The sequence below is a fragment of the Peromyscus maniculatus genome, chromosome 17 (assembly GCF_049852395.1).
Source record: "Peromyscus maniculatus bairdii isolate BWxNUB_F1_BW_parent chromosome 17, HU_Pman_BW_mat_3.1, whole genome shotgun sequence".
NCBI classification, from domain to species: Eukaryota; Metazoa; Chordata; class Mammalia; order Rodentia; family Cricetidae; genus Peromyscus; species Peromyscus maniculatus.
Window position 1 is genome coordinate 6,743,247 of NC_134868.1, and position 20,652 is coordinate 6,763,898.

Genomic DNA, 20,652 nt, shown 5'->3' on the forward strand with positions numbered 1-20,652 from the left:
GAATAGAGGATGATCAGGACCACGGGCCTGAGTGCAGGTGTCTGAGATGGCCTGCACTTGGCTGTGCTGGGGGAGGAGGTCTTTTGCTCCACCCCCTTGGCGTCTCTATAAAAACCCTGGACCAGAGACAGTCCGGGCCCGTTGGAATAGGTTCCAGGCCCTCTCGAGGCTATCCTTTATTTTCTATCTGTTTATCTCCGCAAGATTCTCCGCTATAAATACTTCTATCTAATATTTCCTGCTGCTCGCACTCAAGAAAACTCTGGGAAGCTGTGGGGGTGGTGGGTAAACGCCCCACAGAAGAGATTTCAATAGATAGTTCTCAAAAGACATGCAAATTACAATGACATAACAGATGTCTAATAACATTAATCATTAAGGGACTTTATATAAAAACCCCTGTATGAGTGTTAGTCATGATGCACTCATTTGAGTATCTATGGTAGATTTAGAAAAATACATAATTTTAGAAAAGATAACATCAAGCCCAAGGTTGTAAAAGAAAAAAAAAAAAAAAAACAACTTAGAATTCTCACTTTCCACTTGATCCCAAAATTAAACATATAGTTGTAGGATTTAACTCCACTCCAAACACAACAGAAACAACAACTTAGATTTACACACAAAAAGGGCATCCAAATGTCCATAGTAACATTAATTTAAAACAGCCCCCAAAGTAGATGCAACTACAATATCTCTTAACTGAATAGATGAACTGTTTTAGCCATACAGTGAACACAACCATGCTATTATTTTATGCTGTAACATTGATATACCTTGCAGACATTGTCCTAATTCATGGTGAGAATCTCTCCATGTTGGGCTATCTCAACAGCCAGATAAGATTTATTTTCCTTGTGTGTGTGTGTGTGTGTGTGTGTGTGTGTGTGTGTGTGTGTGTGTGTAACTACATGCATTTATGTGTACCACTTACATGCAGGAACCCAAAAGGCAGACAAAGGCATCAGATTTCATGAAAGGAGAGTCACTGGTGGTTGTGAGCTGCCATGTGGGTTCTGGAAAACGAAGGTCCCCTTCAAGAGCAGCAAGTGGTTTTAACTGCTGGGCCATCTCCCTAGCCTCCATTATCCTAACTGAAAAAATAAACAAGCTGGATAAGGTAGCACGTACCTGTAATCCCAGAACTTGGGAAGCTGAGACAGGAGGATCATATTATCTAAGAACTAAGAATCACTTAGTTCTAGGATACCTGGGGAGATACAAAGAGAGCTGTAAGAAAGAAAGAGGGGAGGGGGAGGAAAGATGGAGGGAGGACAGAAGGGAGGGAGGGAGGAACAGAGGGAGGAACAGAGGGAGAAGGAGAGAGGGAGGAAGGAAGGAAGGAAGGAAGGAAGGAAGGAAGGAAGGAAGGAAGGAAGGAAGGAAGGAAGGAAGGAAGGAAGGAAGAGAAATCAGAAAAGCAAACACAAAAGGCTACATATTATGTCATATTATGTGGTTTTATTCATAGGAAATGCCTGGACTAGGCAAATCCATACAGACAGAAATTAGGCCCCTGGTTCCCAGGGGAAGGCAGGAGAGGAGAAAGGCAGAGGACATGTGTGATAAGATGGAAAAGTTCTGGAATTAGGTAATATGGTGATCACACAACACTATGAGTATACTAAAAATACTTTAAAATGGTAAGTGTTATAGGATATGAATTAAATTCCATGGAAACATTGCAGGAACGAAAAGGGAACTACATCCTACAGACATCATCACTTAGAGTAGCAGCGTGTGTTGTGCATAAAACAAACAAATGAGTAGAAGAATTCCTACTGTAGATTTTGTTGAGAAGGAATGTGTGGCGAATTCTTATTTCCACTCTGAGCCAGCCTCCCAGAGAAGCAGAGCTGAGCTTTCTTGGGTCACTGCTCTTGCTGGGCAGTGGCTCACAGACTCAGAGTTTGAAAACGCAATCATTTGAGCTGAGTGAACACAATTTAGCTAGAGCATATGAAAACCCAAGGACGTGCATACAGGCCAGCTGGAGACGTGCTTGGGTTAAGAAAAAAAAATTGTTTATCCTTTTAAAGATTTAGGTAGAATGAAACTGATAGAAAAAAAATCAAACAAAATTCCAAGCAAAACTACCACCTCCTGCAAAAAAGCTCATCGAACTCACATCATGGATAAATACCTAGAATGCCTGTAGATGAATTTCTAAATGGTCTTATTAAATAAAAAACACAGAGCCAAATATAGGGGTGAAAGCCTTAGAGATCAGGAAAATAGGGAAAGCCACCAGCCAACCTTACCTCACCAACTCTGCAGCTTCCAAAAAGAGCAACTTTCTGTCTACCCAGGCTTATTTACCTTGCTGTTCTGCCATCAGAACATCTGTCTGACTACATCACTTCCTCTTCCTGCCCAGCTCTGTCACTTCCTGTCTATACAGGCCTCCAGAACTCTATGGTTGGTATTGGGATTAAAGGCATGTGTGGCCCCACTCTTGGCTCTGTTCCCTAGTGTGGCCTTAAACTCACAGAGATCCTGCCTGCTAAGTGATAGGATTAAGGGAGTGTGCTACTGCTACCTGACTTCTTTGTTTACTTAAAATGGCTTGCTATTTCCTCTGATCTCCAGGCAAACTTTATTTATTAAAGCACAAATAAAATGTCATCACAAATGCCCTTTCTTTGGTAATCTTGAGAGGGCAACTCAATTAAGATAGAACTTCTCTGCATTCATCCCTAAAAAAACACAAAGAAAGGGAATCATGGTAAAATAGACCATGCTGTTGTGTTTTTCATGGCCCTATGGTAAGCTCATTACTAAGAAGCACACAGCAATCGCCTAAGTCTTGGGAGGAAACGTCTGGTGAAGTTTGCTTCGAGTCGTTCTCCGATCCATTGCTGAAGGGAATCAGATGAGGCAGGTGGGCAGTGAGAAACTCGGGCCCCAGTGGTGGCCCAAAGGAAAAGGGAAAACTCTGTCATAATACAGATGACCTTCCAGCAAAGACCATCGGGATGGCTCTGCATACCCAGCCTGCTGTATCTGGAATGGGAGTTGTAGCTGTCCACTTCTTGGGAGCACTTGAGACGGAACTGATGGCAGCATAAACCTTTCTGGATTTCCAACTATTGGCTCGGACAGTCCTATACAGAAAAGAAAAGAAAAGAAAAGAAAAGAAAAGAAAAGAAAAGAAAAGAAAAGAAAAGAAAAGAAAAGAAAAGAAAAGAAAAGAAAAGAAAATCCCAAGCAACTTGATAAGTATAAACGAAACTCTCCAAGTTCCAAAAGAAACAAGATGTCATTCGCAGTCCGTGGGCTGGCTGTGCTGGAGTTCCAAATGATCACTAAAGCAGTAAGACTCAAAAGCAAACCAGCAGTCCTCAGGTATTTGAATCAAACCGATGTATGTTGTAATCTAAATAAATCTATATAATCTAAAGAGTTACGTATTTTACCCCACGTCCACAGAGAGAAATGGAATGTCCTTTCTCGAGGGACAAGAAAAGTATACACCCCTTTGATTAGCTGTCACCTCTTCTGTCACCAAGGAGAGTGAGGTCCCAACCTGAAGAGCAGGAAGCAGCAGTGAATCTGAGCTCTCCACCTGGAGCAGGGGTGGGAATAGGACTGAGGAGAAGCTTCCCGGAGAAAAGAGAAATTCTCTCACCAAAGCAAGAGAAGTTCAAGTGTTAAAGCGACAGAGTCAATTTTTTTTTTTAATTTCTTGGGCAAGATAATTCAGATACAATTATACTTTTTTGCTGTCAGTTTCTTTCAAAATCCTTATTTTCATAGGAATGAATTGAAATTTTCTTAGAAGGAATTAAAGAGCCTTCAAGTTGTCTTGAAAGATGAGATTAGCGCATAGTTTCTCAAAGTAATTTACAACCATAGCAAGAGAATATCCTGTTGCTCTTTTCCCATAGCTCAGGAGAATTTTTTCCTCTCTGTAATTGTACTAAAAAGGTTCTGTATACCTTTGATCTGTTCTCATGACTTGAGAGCAGATAGATGTAACTGCTCTTGCTTGTGCGGGCTTGTGAAGCCTGGGAACATCATCGAGAGACGGTATGCGTTGCCCCCAGCATGTGTTGCTTGTATCTCAAGCACAGCTAGTAATGATCCCAGCCTGCACAGAGTTACCTTCAAGTTAGTGTGGAATTGTGTGGATGGGTACTAAAACAAGAAGACCAGAATAATCTAGGAAATGTCGCTGAGTAAGGGGAGTGACTGAGGAGGCAGGAAGACCGGTTGCTACTTCCCTAGTTCTGCGCTGTGGTATCCCACAGGCTGGCTCACAATCCCTTGTCTGAAATCACAGGGTTAGATAAATTTCCAAACACTGAGTGTTTTGGTCTTGAGGAAAGAAACCCATTTCAGAGGTGTTCTATACACTGTGATACTGTGATACCCTTGGGGTTAGAACCAACAGCTCAGAGCCAAGCACATCAACTTATCTGTAGTTTTATCCTATGAACATCATACTAAATGAGAAACAGACTAAAAATAGACTCTTATCAGTACAGATCAAGTCATTGCCCTCAAATAGACCCTAGAAAAATTTTGGGATATAGACATATATAAAGATAGATAGATAGATAGATAGATAGATAGATAGATAGATAGATAGATAGATAGATAGATAGAGATAGATAGATGATAGATAATAGATAGATAGATAGATAGATAGATAGATAGATAGATAGATAGATAGATAGATAGATAGATAGATGGATGGATGGATGGATGGATGGATGGATGGATGGATGGATGGATGGATGGATGGATGGATGGACAGACAGTGAGCTTGTAGCTTGCTGTTCAGTTATTCAGTTTAAGACACTACCTCTTTTTCTTGCTCAAAAGAAAATCTCCTCCTGGGCTATTGGTGGCAACTCCTCTGCAATGGGTCCTCCACCCTCTGCTTCCTTTTGGCCTTTCACAAGAGAAATTGAACAAAAGACATCAGTACCAAACAGGAGGCCACTACTCAACAGTGGGTCTTATAAGATGTGGCCTTGACATCCAAATAGACAGATCGTTGTTAGGAATACTTCCAAGAGAGTTTTATAATTACTGGTGGGTTTGGGTGAATCATAGAGAATATGTGAATATCCAAGTGATTATGTTAAATAATCTTTCCACTTATAATTTACCTTTGCCTAAATTATATGCATCGCCTGCCCCAACTCCTTAGGTAATCTGATGTAAACAATGCTGATGATCCCTAGAGAACTGAAATGGCTGTGTTATTTCTACCCTCTGTCCTTCTGCTTCCCCCACCCCTCTCACCCAATTCCAAGTTAAGTAATAATTAAAAATATGAAGAGTAAGAAGACAGCACACATGGCAGGTATTGCCAAAGTGAATTACGGTCACCATTTTGGCTCTGTACCCAGGCTTTACTTTGAACTCTTTTTCTTGGTTCCCACCTCCACACAATGAGGGAAGAGGGGGCTGGTTTTCAGCTGAAGGGCTGAGGGCTGTGTCACACCAGTGCATCCAACAGAAACATGTAAGACACATTTATCATTTCAATTTTAAATTTAAAAAGGTGATATTAGTCTAATGATGTATTTTATTTAAACCAATATGTACAAAACATTAACACTCTAATTAATATACAATAATAAAGAAAATTAATGAAAATATATTCTACCTTCATCTATACTTTCATACAAAGTCTTCAGAATTCTATATGTAGGTACATTTCAAGGTTTATATGATACACATAGGTATTGGATGTTGTATTAAACAGCATAGGAAATGTAGACACTTAGAACACAAAGTAGGGCCCAATTCCTCAGGGATTTATTATTCTGGGAAAAGAGTGGCCCCTATTTCTACTACACTTTTGAATCAACTCTGCTATCTATTATAGCTGGAATTAAAAAAAAATAAATAAAAACCATCCACTGGTAAGGATAAGTTCCTTCCACTACATCCAATCAAAGAAGCTAACTGAGTCCACATTGAGAGTGGTGCTGTCCCTTGGCTACTAAAAGGTACAACTTGAATCTAAAATTGAGGAAACAATACAACCAGAAACAGGGTATCAGAATACCCCATGTTTCTGTAAAGACATTTGGTGAACTCCAGATATTCTGTTGAAATTATACTGTAAAGATTCAAACTCATCTAAGAAAAGTTCAGTGTATATCAATATAGGTAACAGTGACTTGAAATGACTCTAAAATGCAGTTCAGGCTTATTTAGGAATCTAGATTCCTTCCCCATTGGAACTAGAGACTTTAGATCTTTTTTATAGTAGTGTTTATTTAAGAAACCAACTTTATGTAGAATTTTCACTAGTAGAAAATGAGAATAATAGCAGGATGTACATACTAATAATAAGACGTATTCCAGGCATACACCAGCACCATGGATTTGTTTACTATTCAACAGTGGTCACATGATATCACTCTATTTTATTCCAAGTATAAGAAATTGAGACAAAAAAAGCAGAGCAGTTTGTTCAAGATCACAGTTAGGAGACAACTGGATCAGAATTCATACCATGCTCCTTAAATTAATCATAAAGTTATTGTCATGTGTTTTATATAGATACAATATATATTTACACATAATAAATATATGTAATATATATTCTGGTGGCGCACGCCTTTAATCCCAGCACTCGGGAGGCAGAGCCAGGCGGATCGCTGTGAGTTCGAGGCCAGCCTGGGCTACCAAGTGAGCTCCAGGAAAGGCACAAAGCTACACAGAGAAACCCTGTCTCGAAAAACCAAAAAAAAAAAAATATATATATATATATATATATATATTCTACAGGTATATAATCTGTATAGTCAGATTAGATATAGAATCCAGAGAACACATATTTTTCCTGAGTCCAGTTTATTTTGCATAACAAATGACTTCTGAGCCACCCTTTTTCCTGCAGACATGATTCTTGCATTGTCCTTTACAGATGAATACGATTCAACTGTGCATATTTCAATTCTTGCACAACTTGTGCAAGTGTGAGTTTGATAGGGTTATTACTGTGCAAAATTAGAGTTTATTTCTTAATCTGTTAATCATTGAACTTCAGAGTCTATTTCTCATCGGGCTGTGTCTAGGTGTAGACAGAACCCTTGTTCATCTTGGAGTTGACAGATCATGAGCACTTTTTTTTTTGGCTCTGCAAGCTGAAGCCTTCTCTTCTTTCACCCATCTAGCTGGTCATTCTCTCTCTCTCTCTCTCTCTCTCTCTCTCTTTCTCTCTCTCTGTCTTTCTCTCTCCTCCCTTTCCTCTCTCTCTTTCTGCTCTCTCTGTCTCTCTCTCAGTCTCTGTCACACACACACACACACACACACACACACACACACACATCCTGCTCTTCTTAAATAGGCATAGGAAATTAGAATTCTGTTTAAGTCAGAGCCTTGAGAAAGAGGAAAAGATTGCAGAGGAGGTCGCAAAACACAGAGCTAATGGCTATCTACATGAGACTCACTCTATGTCATGGACAGTTTGGTTATATTACATATGACAATGCTTAATGGTGGCCCCTTGAAGCCCTGGGATAACTTTTATTCTTGGCCTTCTCTTCTCAACCTTATTCCCAAAGAGACCAGAACCAAGTGACAGGAATTGAGGCATGCTGCCCATTGCAGAGTCTATAAAGTTGCCATCAATGCTTCCATTCATCTGCCGCTCTTCTGGGTCAAGAGGGCACAGTGACAGTATAGATTATGAAACAAAAATATGTTAACTTGAGGGCAGGAGGCAAAGGCAAGGTCCAAGTAAACAAACTATAAGGTCACTGCTAATGAGCAGAGAACTGGATTCTCAGTAAGATTCTCCTGGTCTGTGAGGAACTTAATAAAATTAGATGGTGCATCTGTGACTGATATGAGCGCAAAGCTGCATAATGATGATACAATTAGCCCAGTTCACACAAATTACTTGTGCACATTATGATAGATTAATGCAAGCTACACGATGGGATTAACTCCTTCCTCATCTCAGAGCACAAACTTTTATTTTCCTCCTTCAGGGGCAGGCTGGAAAAAGTCAGTTGTCAATGATTCATCTATTTCTCCTTATTGGATCACCATACAGAAATTAAATGAGGTGCCTAATGAGAATTTAAAAATCAACATTCTGTTGACCTAGAAGAAATATGGACATGCTTAGTTTGCATTACATTTCAGCAAATTTGTGTCATTCTGAGTTTGTTTAATTTGGATTGTGGAAGTTATACATGAATATAAATTATACTAAGGGCCCCAGGCCAAGCTATTTTTCATATTGTTTTTCAGAAGTGTAAGCATCAATCTGTTCAATCTAATCCCTAAAATCTGTATTCTGTGCCAGTGAAAACAACAGTCTCTTCAATATCAAATACTCAGCCATCAAACTGGTGCTTCAAACTGGTCCTAATGCAGAAAGATAAACATTTTGGACAGCATTATAAGGATGTATTGAAAGCCAAAACAAAACAAATGGTAAGGACTCACACTGCTAGTTTATTGAATATGTAAACATTAATAGACATTATGTACCAGTAGACACTGGCACGTCTCTGAGAATAAGAATTAGCCCAAAGGTGGTGCTCACCCAAACAGCTGAGCCTGTCTAAGGAGATTGCCTAGCCCCTTCCCCAACTGACAAGAGTGAGACATTTCATTACAATAGAAGCCAAACTAGGGTGTTATGTGGTATTAAACATTAGCATATGCATATCATCCCATAACATGTGCTGAATGTTCTATGGTTTATCTTAAAGCTGGTTCCTTATGTAGTGAATGGCTCCTGTTATCTTTTTAAATGTCACCATCAACCCAATATATTCTGAGCCCTCATTATCCAAGATTTGGGTAATTTTCCTTTTTCTCTTAGTCTATCAAAACTGCTGTCCAGTGCCAAACTGATCACCCTTTAAGCATGCTTAGGGTATTGACACCGCTCAGGTACATAACACAGAGTGACCTGCAATTGCCTGCAATTGCAAGCTCAAGCTTCTCAGTCTAGCTTTATGGCCAGGCTGTCTTCTCTTCTCTTCCTTTACCATCTCTCTTCCTTCCTTTGTATTTTTTTATTGAGTAATAATATATAATACAGAAAAAAATATAAGCTTCTTGAATGTAAAGATGATGAATGTTCACTAACCAAACAACCAAGTAACACTCAGCTCGAGAGAAACGCTGACTCCCTCCCTTCTAGGTACAACCCACCATCCTAATGGAAACCTTAACCTGACTTCCAAAAGAAGAAATTAATTAAGTCAATCTTAACATATATTAAGATTCTCCAACATGCAGAACTTGGAAGAAGTCTCACTTGGAGGACATGAGGATGCCTCAGATCCTCCAAACCTGACAGCCTATGACAGCAAACCTCATTCAAGTCCATGTGGTAGATGTATCCAAGTACCCTTAGGTATCATTGAAGTAATCACAATTTACCCAAGAACTCCCAGTTGGAGGTATCAGGAAAGGGATTGGTGAAAGCTGAGCAGGGGGCTGGCAGTGGGACTAGGATGATGGGAAGGAGCCACGTGCAGCTTCGCCTCCCTCCTGTTTCCCAGTTCAACTCCTTAGTCATCTCCCAGCTTCCTACTCAGTGACATTTAACAAAGGACTCAAAAAGTGGTGCCTTCAGCTGTGACATTCAACTTGTGGAGTTCTCAGATTCTGCCAAAGACCTTTTGCCCTCCAAGCAAAATGGACACAGTGAAGGGATGGTCACTGGTGCCATCTGTCCTCAAGAGTACCCTTCCTCCTCACCAGGGACAGACAAGAAACTCTTTTCTAAAATATATGTTTCTTTTTAATAAAGATGAGATGAATGCTAGTACTTGGTATGTTATTATAAAGTTGGAATTTTACTAAGTTCTTATATTGTAAAGGTAATTCAAAAATAGTAAATTAATTACTGTTGGAAAATCAGGACGGATTACTCATAGTTCCAACCCCACTAGAGGAATACTGTATCTTAGGTTTTGCATACTAATCATCAGGTGGTGTCCACACAATGGATCCAACCTTTGCAAGGTTGCTGTAGTGATCGTCTCAGGAAAGTATTTTGTGTGCCTTTGGTTTATCATTTATCTAATCTCTGCAGATAGATGCTTCATCTCACTTTGCCTTTTGGTAACATTTCACCTTAGCAAGAAACTCTAACTCTACGTATTCAAGGGAGCCACATAGCTGAGTTAAAATCAAAGATACTAGTGCAGCATGCCTGGATTATTGCCCCCTTCATCTATTAATATTTACATAAACAAAGAAATCACCTTACTGCGCATGTAGCTCAGTGTAGAGTACTTATTTGCGTAGTATAAGCTTGACTTTAGGTTTCATCATCAACAAGGATGGTGAAAACACAGGGGTCACCTCAAGCACCTCTAGTATTAAAAGATGGAGGCTAACTCCTGTCCTACATACCCTACAGGATGTTTTATTAACTCAGTGACTTATTTTGAAAATATACTGTATATGCTGGAGACTGTGGAAAGCAGTGGAGTTTGCATCTCCAGTTACTGAAGGCACATCTCGCACAGCATCCAGAGGCAGGGGAAGGCTCTGGTACAGGTGAGCTGATACCCCGTCGCAGAAGAGGACTAAAATCGGGCTTCTGGAAAGAGGATTCTATGGTTCCCAGATGATGTCAGGCATCTGAACTCTCTGAGCTCAGGTCCTCTTGTCTATCTCAGTTCCCTCTCTAGTTCCACTTTTTCTTTAACTCCTCTTCACCAACCACACCTGGTTACCAGCTTCTCTCCAAAGTAGGAGTCCACTGTCCATCCACTTGGAGTCCCGGTCCTTAGCAACAACTGTATTTACCCTTCCTGGAAAGGAAGTGAGGGGACCTGGGAAATACATTAAACTCTGTTCAGTCTTTATTGTCTTCCCTCAAGAATTTACAGGAGATTTTCTTGTGCGAAATGTTTGAAAACATTCCTTTTCAAATCCCATATACCATTCTCCAAACATAATATCAGAAGCAGAAATAGTCATTTCTAATTAGAAGGACCAGAGAAGACTTTGCAGAAAATGTGGCTTTTAGGACAAATGATAAAGAAAGATAGAATTAGACCAAGTAGAAGAAGTCAAAGCATTTTGTGGGAAGACGGAAGTCAGAAGTGACAGAAACTGAAGATATCAGAAGACTTAGAGAGAGCTGCCACCCCTGATAACGGAGAAAGACCTGGATCTGCACATCAGAATCCATGCTTCTCCAAGACGCCAACAGGCCCCACCCAGCATACACGCCTCCCCTTGTCCCCAGCGTCCTCCTTGTCGACTGTCACCCAGGCACTCGTTGCCATAGTTCTATGTGAACCTGATCTGACTTCTAGAACTTCTGAACATCACAGTGTTCTCTCTGTAACATTCTCCTCGTGTCCCTTCTGGAACGTGATAGCTTTCTGAAGATATTTCTCTTTAGATGCTAACGTTTAGAGCATCAGAACTTATTTTTTTTCTCCACAGTTCTGAATATCAGAGGCCCAGAGAGAAGGTACTTTTGTATCCCTCTCTTACCTTCAATCGACTGTTCCTCTTTTTCTTCAGAAGCATCGTCCTTTGCAATACATAGGCATGGATGCGTCATCCTCCTCATTATCACTGTCTCTCCATCACTCTTCTTCATTTAATTCAAACCTTGGTTCCTTGTTCTCAGTCTTTGTCTCATTCCAATTTTAGTTAGCCCTCAGTAATCCTAGGAAGACAGTTTCTCAGGCTAGTAAGACAGATCACTGGTAAAGGCATTTGCTGCCAAGCCTGACCTCCTGAACCTTCACACACAAGGTAGGGTTTGTGCATACACACACACACACACACACACACACACACACACTAAAGTGTATGTTGTAGTGTGTATCATAAAATACAATTTTAATTCCCTGACATCTCAATTTATTTACCATTTGGTATAAGTAATACTTATCACAAATGATTTTTTATTTCCATCTACTCTAGTTATTCAGTTCAATAGTTGTGTTGTCCGAGATCAATACAGTACCTCTAACATCTCAGCTGCCAAGATCATACCCTTGAGCCAACCTGTGTTGTGCTGGTTTCTGAGCTCGGTTATCTCTGCTATAAAAGTCCTTCAGCCTATCCTGGACTCCACTTCAAGATCTTCCCAATACCTCACTATTTATAATATTCCCAAGAGAGCCTCATTTCTTATTTACATTTCTTTCTATATTCCACTATTCGTATCACTTTTGGTAAGCACAATGGCTCCTTTTATCTACCTCACCTCCGTGAATGAATTCAGCCATCTTCCTCTTCCTGTACGCGAGTACACCTTCAGAAAGCTGTCATTTTCTTTTTTCATTCCAAAGTCTTGACTTCAGGCTTCAAACAAGCTCTAAACAGCTTATCACTGTTCTTCTATTTTTTCCATGTCCCATTCTCCTGTAGGGCCAGTCTCAACCTCTCTGTCACATCAGTGTTGACACACACTTTTACCTGCCTCTCTACATCTTCTCAAGCCAGCACACATCAACCCAGACCTTCTCCAAAGCTTTGTCTGCACAGGTTACCTATTTCTGTGCTCATCCAATTTGAAACTTTCTCTCCTGACAAAAATGTTTCTCTTCACCATGCACTCTGTTCATCAAACTCAATGGTCAGTTGTCTGGTGCACAATGTTTGAATGAATGTCCTAGGTTATTTCAGAACATATTTGTAGTAACAAGCTGCAAAACATTTATAGTGTGTGGTTCAAGGGCTAATCAGGCTGAAAGACTCTTTCTACACTAATTGGAAAAAGGTTCCCATATTCATCCGGCTATTTTTAGACACTCACATCCTCCCACTCTTTCCAAATCAGATTGCTCTAAACTAGGAGAGCAAGTCCTCTTACTCAGGCATGTGTGTGCCAGCCCTGAGGTTCTGAGGCCCAGGTCCTTCCAACTATCTGGACTGAAACAGTGCCTGGAAAAAGTGATTAAAGTCACTCTGGCTCTCAAGTTTTTCAAAAATAGCCATTTTGTTTAAAAAAAAAGAAAAGAAAAGAAAAGATGTGCTTCATAACAAACAAAAGCTAATTCTACCCAAGTTACCTGGAAAAGAAGCCAGGCACAGCTCTGCTCAGAACACCAGGAGAGATGAGTGATGGAGTGGGTCAGGGAAGGCTCAGAAGGCTTGAACCGAGTCCACGCCAAGAGGTCCGCCTCTAGCAGACTGTTAAAAGGACAGTTGGTTCAGAAGCTGTTTTATAATCCAAAAGTTTCCACAAAGTGAACACTGGATGCAGTGTTGTACCTGAGGAGATCCAATGATGAATACAGGGTCTGGTGCCTGCTAAAGACATCTGCCTCAGCTACCCACTTCCGGGCATCTTCAGGGTTACGCCTCCTCAATTCTCACCTACTGGATCATCTTTGGGACAGCAGAACCCAGAGAAATACGGAGAATACAGAGGAGGGGCAAACCAAGCGACTGTGAAAGGCAGCTGAGCAAGTTTGTTTCCATTTTTATTATTAGGACACAGCATCACATCAATTCCTGGGTAGCCTGACATCTAGCATTAAGAAAAGAAGTAAAATTTAGTAAGGAAACTTTCACAGATGGATGCTAACAGACATTCCCAATGTGATATTATGCCACCATAAAAATGCATTAAGGATGTCCCATTGGCGTGTAACCAAAGCTTCTGGAATGAGACTATAAACTGAAAGGCACTGCACAGCAGTGTGGCCTGGGGATGACCCCCCCCACCCCCCATCCCCCCACCCCCCCGCGCTAACTGGGCACGAGGCCCCTAGCTGGGCACCGGGGCATCTGTTGCTCTGTTCTTACTAACTCTCCACTCTTGGCCTGGTAGACTCACTTGATCTTTTAAACACCTTAAACTAACATAGAGGCATTTGGGTCCAGGAGGGGATGCATCCCTAAGACTAGCAAGGATAGGCATGCTGGAGTGGAATAGAGACCCTGTCTCTAGCTTAGGCTGCATTATTGACGTCAAGTTCATCCATGGGGGGGTGGGGGAGATGAAGCTGTTTCTTCTACAAAGAAAAGCCTTAGTGGGGGCTATCTTTGCCAAGCCTAGGAGGGATGAGGAAATGCTGATAAAACCACGGTAATTTTTACAAGCAAGGACAGATAGTGAGCTGAACAATGGCTCCTCAGGGTTGCAGCATTTCCCACTGGGCAGTGAGGAAATGAAAACCTTGAGCAGTGGACATACAAGAGAGTGGGGTTCAGGAAAAGGACCTGTGGTCAAAGATCTTAAAGACATGTGGCAGGGTACGTTCCCTTCTTGACAATTCATGAAGCCGAGGAGCATATGATAGGTTTTGAAAGTTGGGCATGGTCGTACATGGCTGTAATCCAGGAGGCAGAGGCAGAAGGATCATGAGTTCAAGGCCAACTTGAGATCTATAGCAAGACTGTCTCAATAAACAAAGCCCAGAGAAATCCTGCAGTCAAGAATCAGGCTTAACAGTGTAGGTCACCACCTTCAGAAACTGAGTGAGTACAGAAACTCTTAAAAGATAAGCTTATTAATAGATTATGTATGCATGTATTTGTGTATAATAATAATGTATACTGAACACAGAAGATAAAATATCGTTTTAGGATATAAATTGTGAGCTCCCTAACATGGCAGGCAATGCCCTCCAGGACGGAGCGCTTGTCACTGCCTGCCTCCAACCTCAGGCTTCATACTATTAAACCAAAGCACCTGGGCTCCTCTCTTCACAGCCCTGCCTCCCTGCAGGTCCGCAGGCCCCAGCCTGCCCTGCGAATCACAGGCCACAGGTTTCTTTGTATACATGTGTATTGCCTCAGCAAGGCATAAATAATCTCCCTCCTCTTCCGTCACCGCCTAATGACTATTTATTTTCTAAGCTTTGAGTTAGTCAGAATCTCTTCAGACAATGCATCTGTGGGAGATGTTTTGTAACTTCGAGTGAAGTCAACTATTAAGAAAAGTAACTCACTTATGTGTGATACCTATTTTATAAATTGCTTTCTTGTATTAGTGCCTGCTGCTGTTCTAGAAAACAGATAATGTTACAGTCATAATTTATAGATGAGAAGGTATAGGTCAGGAAATTCTAAGTGACTTGCTTAAGATTACCCCATCGGGAAACAGCAACCAGTCCAGTCAGTATATGACTCATTAGAAATGAAAGACTCAGAAAACCCCAGGAACTGCTTTTAAACCAAATGAGATGGCTGCTCCCCTCCACCCCGTCCCTTCCCCAACACTATCCTGTTGGCCTCTCGAATGGACCTCTGTGACCAGAGACCAGGATGTACATATCGTCTCTTGAGCTGTTGCTCCTTACAGTTTTTGACTTGGTTGGATTGTTTAAGATTATTTTTCTTCTACCTTAAATGCAAAACAAACAAAAAGCAACTGCATTCACATAAAGTCCCCATGCGTGAGGGCTTTCTTTTACATGCAAACATTCGTAACAAGAGGAACTTGAAGGAATGGAACTGAGCCTTCTTTCCTTTCTTCCTCCCTTTCTTTTGTGTTTTAAAAATCATTGACTGTATTTTAAAAGTTGAAGGAGAAAAAAAAACTAAAGGAAAGCCTGCCTGCCCCCTCCCCCAGCTGTTATTGTAAACCCTGACTTCTATAGACTGCCCAGTTTAGCTGCCTGCCCTCCAGACTTCTGGTGAGTGAACCTAGGGTATTGGGTGCTGTTAAGGCTTATGCCCGACTTGTGTGCCCCATTCTCCACCACTACCACCCCATCAGAGGAATAGCTGGACCTGGACAATCAACCAGGTGTGTTAGACACAAAGCCCATGGGTCACATGGGATCCGGGACAGCTACGAATGTGACTGGCCACGAAACTTTAAGTTTGCTTAATCCGTTATTCACGGTTCTCAGGTAGCAACTATGTAGATAACAGTGTATCACAATGTCAAAAGGTTAGACAACCTGGGTAGAGAAGGAACCTGGGAAAATCCCTTGCCCTGGAATAATAAAGGTATTAGGGCTTTCTCCTCTTTCCATCACTGTAACACACACTTGAAAGACAATCCGTTTATGGAGAAAAAAGGGTAATTCTGGTTCATGGTTTTAGAGGTTTCCATCCACAAGTGATTGGCCCTTTTGCTTTGGACAGCAAGGCAGCAGAGTAGAAAAGAACTGTTCTCATCATGGCCGGCACATGAGAGGAAGAGGAGAAGGCAGGACCTCTCTATCCCTTCCTACAGCATACTTCTCTTGACGGGAAGACTTTCTGCCAGACTCCACCTATAGTGTTCATCACCTCCTATCAACTAGGCACTGAGTCTTAACACGAGTACCTTTGTGGGCCAACCCAGATCTCAACAACACCACAGAGGAATCAGTATTTTAAAGGAGAGTCCACTGCTTAACCTAAAGCAATACTTACTCTAGACAAATGAAGTTACAGGGGTAGAACTTTCAGATCTGCGGCACCTTAATGGACCATAGAATTGAAGGCCCAGGAGGCCTTCCTGGCATTTTTCACATTTCATCCGATGGAAGAGTCTATTATTCTTCAGTTTCTAGATCCATTTGACCCTAGGGGAGAAACAATAACCCTAAGGAAGGAGATCTAATGTGAATACATGTTAAATGGACCAAAGAACCATTTTCTATCATCTAAATAACTCCCTAGTAGAAATCGCTCTGGTCAAACAGTCTTACTTTCAAGTGTTGCTTTCTGTGCTCTGTCTCCACTCTTTCTTAAGCTGCCATGGTCTTTGAAGATAAAGAAGGTCTTTCTTCTGTTTCCAGGTTTCCATAGAAGGCAGAGCATGTGTGATAAGCACATATGTTCATAGCCTGTCTGTATCCCATTAAGGGTGTCAAAACCACTTAAGGAGCCAGGCAGAGGTAAATGGGAGCCTCATGCCTATATCTATGTATGTGTGCTGCTTAGCATGACTCACCCCACCATGCTGCAGTATCCCACATAGACTATGTCCTTCTCTCAGCAACAAAGATGCTCTGTGTTCCACAGGAAGCAGACGGTGACAGAGGGTGGTGTGGACATCTGGCTTCTGCCTTCCCTGTTACTATGTCTGCTGCTTGGTCAAGTAAGCTTAGAGTCTCTCTTTACTTCTTAAACAGGGGGGTGCCAGATAAAAGGTAGCTGCTCAATTCACATATTTTTGGTAATAGTTCTCCATTTGATGTGTAGGCATGAGGGCATGATCCCCAGACCTCACGTAAATCAATGTGATGGCATGTGTTTATAACCCTAGTGCTGAGAGGCAGAGACAAGAGGATCCCTGGAGTTTATTGACTAGACAGCCTAGTCAATCTGCAAGCTCTAGGTTCAGCGAGACATCCTCCTGTCTCAAGAAATAAGGCACGGAGTGGCCAAGGAAGAACCCCAACTCTGCACTTTGGATTCCACAGGCAAAAACACTCAAATATAAAACCCATTTTCACTTACCTTTAAACACTAGTTATCATACGTGTTTGTGTCTCATACTCGGATTTCTATTCTATTCATGCTGCTAAATACATCAGAGTTTGATAGTGTTTCAGTGAAATTTGTTATCCGTAATACATACATACATATATATTACCAACATGAAGTTCTATTCAGAGTCTATAATTGAGCCAAATATTTTACTTATGAGAGACATTTGCAATGTTAAAATCCTTTGGATGATTGTTAAGTACAACTCCAAGGAAGTAAAAAGAAAATGTTGACAGCTCTAGCTTTTTTCCTGCTTCTCTTCTCTCTTTCCATCTTATATTCATCGCAGCAAAACTGGCGTCAAAATGAGTGTGGCTGGAAGAAAGTACTAGGGAGGAGGGGACTGAGGAGAGGCAGTGGCTGGTGATGGCCTCACAGCTGTTAGGCTGTTGCCAAGGTACAGGAGGCAGTTAGAGGGAGGGAGAAGGGAGGGGTCAGAGCAGTGATCCTTACAGGGGGCCTGAGGAACTGTCCTGTCTTGGTGGAAACAGTGGAAAAGATGGAAAACAGGGACGGGTTCCGGCCGGTTCTGGGCTATGGTGGTCTTTATCCCAGAGACACTGATGTCCACAGAGAGTGAGCACAATCCAGTGTGAGTCTTCCTAGGTGGGCATAAAAGCAAATATAGAATTGATTGGAAAGGGGCTGGAGAAATGGCTCAGAGGTTAAGAGCACTGGCTGCTTTTCCAGAGGTTCTGAGTTCAATTCCCAGCAACCACATGGTGGCTCACAACCATCTATAATGGGATCAGGCGCCCTCTTCTGGCCTGCAGACATATATACATGCAGGCAGAACACGGTGTATATATTAATTAATTAATTAATTAATTAATTAATTAATTAATTAATTAAAAAAGACTTGATCGGATAGGCTTCAGTGAGCAATGGGGAAGATGGGATGGTGGCAGAGGTTGGTGAGATGCAGGCATGGGTCTGACCTGCATTCCAGGGAAATAGCAGAGACTCCGGAGCCCAGACAAGAAAGGCTGCAGTACTGGCTTTGCCCCTTGTTAACCTAGCCAACTCCCTCCATCCTACATCCTTCATTCCTTCATCCTTTGACCCTCAGCTTCATGGAGAGTGAATTGAGAAGCAAATGAGAATGACTTGGCCACGGGAGAGCACATAATAAAATGCAGTCAGAACCAAGTTCAGTGGAAAGGTGCCTTCCTTTCCCCTAACTACTCATAAGGTGTGCTTTTAAAGGCAGTTCCTATTGGTCTGACAGAGTTTTGTGACTGCTGTTTCCAGGAAGCTCACAGCTATGTGAAATGACTCACTGGGGACAACCTGGAGCTTTCAGAAGCACGTGAAGGAAGTAGAGTCTGGATGGCACAGAGTACAGCCACCTCGGTCCTTCATCCGCACTCTCAGCCCCACAGCCACAGCCTCTCTTTGTAGAGAAGTGCTGCTCACCTCTGCCTGGCTGTGAGACCTCTGTGCTAACACCCAGTAAGTACCTCCTGCATGCAAAGGGCTCCAGAAGACATGAACCGTGGACATCGACACATGACACACACCAGAGCACTGAATCTCCTTCTGTCTGTTTCAGCATTTTTCCCACTCACTTCAAAAGCAAATGGCCTGTTTGATCAGATGCCAGGCTGGGCACATATCAATTAAAAATACAAAAAATTCACTAAGAGCATGCCAATGTGTGCATGGGGTGGGGTGGGGGCAGCAAAGGAAATAGAAACAGGATGGAAATGAAAGACTTCCTAATTAAAATATTTTCCAAGATTTGCCATCTGCTTCTTCCGTAAATGATCACTGCAAAGGGGGTTCCAGACATGGTGTCATCTCTGATGACATGAGTTGGACTTGCCTTTTGAGAAGAGGCAAAAAATAGTTACTCCAGCCAATGTGGAAAGAGTAGGAAGTTGAGGAGTCACAGGGACATGTGCCCTGGGGCTGAAAAAATGAGATGTGAAACTTTTGCATTTTAAAAAGCCTCTCCAAATCCCTTATCCATGGCAAATAGAGTGACTCCTAGACACACTAATGTGTAGTGAAACAGTAATGGCAGGAGCCTGGACAGACTTGGACCTGCTTCTGCATCTGTTTAATTTCTGTGTCACTTTAGGCGAGCAGCTTTACCTTCGGTAGGCGGCAAGGCCAGCAACTCTGAGATACAGAATGTCATATACGCCATTTTCTGGGGGTGAGAAGTGACAGAAATGGGGAGTGGGCCATGGGGGAGGGGTGGCTGTGCCATGAGTGGGAAAAAGAGGCCCCAGAGAGAGCCCTTGCCCTCTCTGTCATGTGAGATTTAAGTGAAAGATGCCTGTCAAGATTCTGCCAGCACCATGGACTTGGACTTTTCCATCCCCAGAAACATGAGAAATAACTTTTTGTTGTTTATAAGTCACCCAATCTGTGGTATGCTGCTATAGAAGACCGTCTTAGTTAGGATTTCTATTGCTGTGAAGAGACACCATGACCACAGCAACTCTTATAAAGGAAAACATTTAATTGAGGTGGTGGCTTACATTATCATCATGATGGGGTGTAGTATGTTTTCTCCAGTCCTGCCAGGCCCTTCACAGTCCTGTGGTTCACTTATAAAATAATCACTCAGAAGCTTATATTAATTAAACTGCTTGGCCATTAGCTCAAGTTTATTACTGACTAGCTTTTACCCTTAAATTAACCCATAATTCTTATCTATGTTTAGCCACATGGCTTGGTACCGTTTCTCAGTTCTGCCTTGTCATCTTGCTTCCTCTGTGTCTGGCTGGTGACTCCTGACTCAGCCTTCCTGTTCCCAGAGTTCTCCTCATCTGCTCGCCCCACCTATATTTCCTGCCTGGCTACTGGCCAATCAGTGTTTCATTAAACCAGTGTACAATAGCATTATCCCATAGCATTTCCCCTTTTCTGTCTAATAAAAAAGGAAGGTTTTAACCCTAACATGGTAAAATTACATATAACAAAACAGTTATCAAGCAATAACTACAGTTATAATATCTAGTCTATTTGTATTTGGCAAAATTAAAGAAAATATTCTATCTATCCTAAATTTGTGAGTGTAAAGTTTCCTATCTAATTTATCTTTTATCATAACCAAGGAAAATTATAATTATAACTATCTAGTCTTCAACTACATCAAAGACCTCATAGGGATATAATATTACCTAAGTAAACAGGAAATACATTGTAAGCAACTTCCAAAAATCTAGAATGACAGAGAGAGCTGGCTGCCTAGACAATCACCCAAAGTTGTTCTGTAATGTTGGGGCATCCATCTTCAGCCTATAGGTCTAAATTCTCTCAGTCATTTCTCTCTGTGTCCTGTAGAAT

At 41.7% G+C, this 20,652-nt stretch overlaps 1 protein-coding gene across 3 annotated transcripts in view; it reads left to right on the forward strand.

Moving 5' to 3' along the window:
* The window catches only part of Psd3 (pleckstrin and Sec7 domain containing 3), a 539,468-nt gene that overhangs the window by 66,377 nt on the left and 452,439 nt on the right, over positions 1-20,652 (forward strand). For 2 of the 3 annotated variants that reach the window (XM_076553255.1, XM_076553256.1), the window contains one exon: positions 18,604-18,804. The exons of the other annotated variant lie outside the window; for it this stretch is intronic. The gene's annotated coding sequence lies outside the window, so the exon portion shown is untranslated. The remainder of the gene's footprint in view (positions 1-18,603; positions 18,805-20,652) is intronic. 3 annotated transcript variants of the gene reach the window in all.